General features: G+C 34.9%; 1 non-coding gene across 1 annotated transcript; it reads right to left on the bottom strand.

Annotated features, from left to right (window-relative positions):
- Window positions 1–2,993: 2,993 nt before the first annotated feature.
- Trnaa-cgc (transfer RNA alanine (anticodon CGC)) lies at window positions 2,994–3,065 on the bottom strand. Its single transcript has one exon. It is a non-coding gene; the product is annotated as a tRNA-Ala (tRNA).
- Between the last annotated feature and the right edge of the window lie 322 nt (window positions 3,066–3,387).

The following is a 3,387-nucleotide window of genomic DNA, read 5'->3' as shown; positions in this document are numbered from 1 at the left end:
CAAGGTAACAGCAAGCAGTCTGGTGGCATCTTGAATAACAAGTCTCCTTGCAAAGACAGATGCAAGTCTCAATTTGAAACAATTCGGTAACCTTTGGTACGTATGCAAGTTACTTTCGTTAATTTGTTTGCGGTCGGATATTTTTTGAAAAGTGTGCCCTTTAACCACACCCCAGAGAGTATTTTTATTGTTGAAAGAAATAAGGATGTTGCAAAAGTTTTATTTGTTTAAAAAAAATTGCTCAGTTATGATAACAGGCTGTAACAAAACAAAAAGGAAAAAATCCTAAACACATTTTAAGGCCTTTTGTGCGTTCTGAAGTTCCCATCCTGTTTTAACGCTATAATGTTTTCTAATATATATTTTTTTAATTAATTGAACAGTGAAAAAGCTATCTACAATATACATTACTTTATTGATTAACTGAATTGTTTGTAGGTTACCTTTGCCTTTTCATTTTCCCCCCTTGTTTAAAGTAAGGATGTATGAACAAAACATTAATTTCATTTCGACCCAAAATTTCGTTTGAATTCTTTAAGAAATTTTAGCACTAGCTGCCCACACATTGATATGCATGATATTAATTTTGCTTTTCTTTGCAGATAAAGTTTTTACTCTGTTTGATGTCTCCAATTGTCGGAAATGTGTCGTCGGAAATGGAACGAAGGATTAGCTGGGACGTTACGTGAACTCCAGCCAAGTCGTCAAACTGAGAGAAATGACACCTCGCATTTTCTAACGATTATTATCTACCAAACAAAATCTGCTTTTTTTGCATCACTAAAACAGACTGCAGACTTTAAATCGATGTCAAGAGCCGTATTTGCTGTCTCAGTGGAAACCTATTCTAATGACCTAAACTATTTCTTTATTTACTCAAAGCATCATGTTATTCCACAGTTTGTTTTTCTCAATTTGAAGAATTTAAAGTTTTGTTGTTTTTCTTAAAAGCAAGAAACTGAGAAACAGGCATTGTTTCAAACAATTAATCCCCAAACAAATATTCATTTAGAAAACAAAATATAGGACAGGAAAACCACTCCAACTTTCAGTGAAAAAAAGCCAATTTGCATCAGTTGACAGCTTATTTTATCAAGACTGATATAAAAAAATGCTGTTTGAATAATACCATAAAACTAAGACTTTCACATATGCCAATTTGTCATCTATTCGCTTAACTGTTGATTACCGATTTCCGCTTATTTCTTCATTGCCTGATGTTTGAAACAGCTCTTACTATGTTTTCTTCTTCAAGATAAGTTGTTGCCCAACAATAGATGATAACCATCCCAGCTAGTAAAATCAATCTTTTTACATGGTTCAACGGCCGCAAAGGTTGCATCTAAATAAGAAGACGGGCATTACCAGCTGGGATTGTACTGGCTCCAATGTTATGCAATTTATTTGTTCAATGCAACTGAAAGTATATCCGTAACTGTTGTGTGCTATTTTGTGTTTGATTTTCTAATTTAATAAACGATTTTGATACATTTTGAGAAGAAACTTATATTTTATCTGAAGACGAAAATGCCCTGGCTATGATCCATACCTTGTCATATTATTTGGGTGAAGCTCGATTGCTTGCGACCTGGAGTATACTCCAGTATAGTCTGTCCATAAGTATACTCCAGCCTATAGGCCGTTTCAACAGCAACCCAATGGGGCCTTGCCGATTCACCATCTTGTGTATGTGGCTCAGATTTTCAGACTGCATACCACATTATCTACCAATGTCCTGTATACCGACTCCGGGGTAGATAAGTTATATGGCATTGGCTGCTGTGCCTGGATATAACAACCTGAACTGAAACAAGAAAATGTAGGTTTTTTCTTAATAGGCTATTGATTTATAGCAAAAAAAAATCTATAAAAAGCTATTGCTTTCAAACTACCTCAAGCTTTATAAAAAAAAAAAACTTATTCAATTGAAATCTTTATTAATTTATTTTAATATTTGTGCAAACGATTCAGCTTTTACGTTACATTTTTTCAGTGATAAACAATAGCTTAAATACCCGCTACGCCATGTCTGTCGCAAACTTGTGAAAGTTGAAAAAAAACACTATTGGCTTAAAATTAAAGTTGTAATATCGTTGCTACTGAGTATTTTGATTTAATTTGTTGCGATGTTAATTTGTTGCGTTTACGTCACGGGCACAAAAACTTAATTGACTTTCTGGAATGGCAGGAGTCAAAATAACATTTCACGACAGTGATATAAATATTTGCAATGTTTCTTGAAGACTCGAAACATGGTGGGAAGGGGGTGGTTATTAGCCTTTGCTTGATTCAGGCGGTTAAAAGAATAATCTAGGCTCGTGTCAATAAGAAGCCTGGGTTCTCTAAAGTCTAAACGAGGCCCCAGAGAGGAGACTGAAGGGAAAAACAATCGTGGGAAAAGGACATCAAGGAAAAGAGGAGTTAGAGATGAAGGCATCAAGGAAAGAGGAGAAATAACCTTTCTGAAGAAATAATCCAGAATAAACGTAGATCGCAATAAGACTCTCAATAGTGGAGTTATCTTTTTACAATCATTCCTGATTCAACGATACAGTCTGTGGGGCATACTTGAATCGCTAAACAAAAATGCTCAGCGGATGACAACTGCAATAGCCTACCTACCAAGATGAGGTTTCAAATCGATTCGTTATTTTTGAGCTGCGTCTCAGATGATTGCTCAATAAAGCTACATCTAGACTAGACCAAACAGTTCTTACAGAGCAAAGCACATAGTGGAAGAAAACTATTATGAGTTACTTCAAGGTGATTATGCACAAGAATGTTTAATTAACAAGTCTAATGATTTTAACACCGAAACCCCTATATCTGTCAGTGCGCAGAAGCGTCCGGAGCAGGGTTTGAGGTTTCTTATCAGCACGACATGTCTCATGAATTAAATTTAAACGGTCGCTCTTCTAAATTGATTGTATCTGTTAAACTTTCTGAGAAGATTTTTCATTGCTTTGCAAGTAAAAACCATAAAACTAAACTAATGGAGATGCCGGGGATTGAACCCGGGGCCTCACACATGCGAAGCGTGCGCTCTACCACTGAGCTACATCCCCACAACACTTTCAGTGAAATAGATTGTAGTTGTAGCTTTTTGACTTTAAAGCTACTGTGAAAACGAGTCAAGAGGTTCTCATATCTAATGATATTGATTAATTTTATTAAATCGATATACAGTATATTGTTGTTTTATTGCAATGAGACCATTTTCTTCCAATAAAGGTAAATTTTTTCTTCAAATTGTTTTCCCTTTTACCAAGTCACAACCATACGAAATTTATTTTTTTGAACAAAATAAAACCATAAAAAAAGGAATTTTCCATAAAAAAAATCTAAAACTAAACGATTTTCCTTGCAGCATATAGCTGCGACAAAGAT

This window comes from Aplidium turbinatum, chromosome 2 (genome assembly GCF_918807975.1).
Source record: "Aplidium turbinatum chromosome 2, kaAplTurb1.1, whole genome shotgun sequence".
NCBI lineage: Eukaryota > Metazoa > Chordata > Ascidiacea > Aplousobranchia > Polyclinidae > Aplidium > Aplidium turbinatum.
Note: the sequence above shows the minus strand (reverse complement) of the source record. Positions and strands in the feature narration are given on the sequence as shown.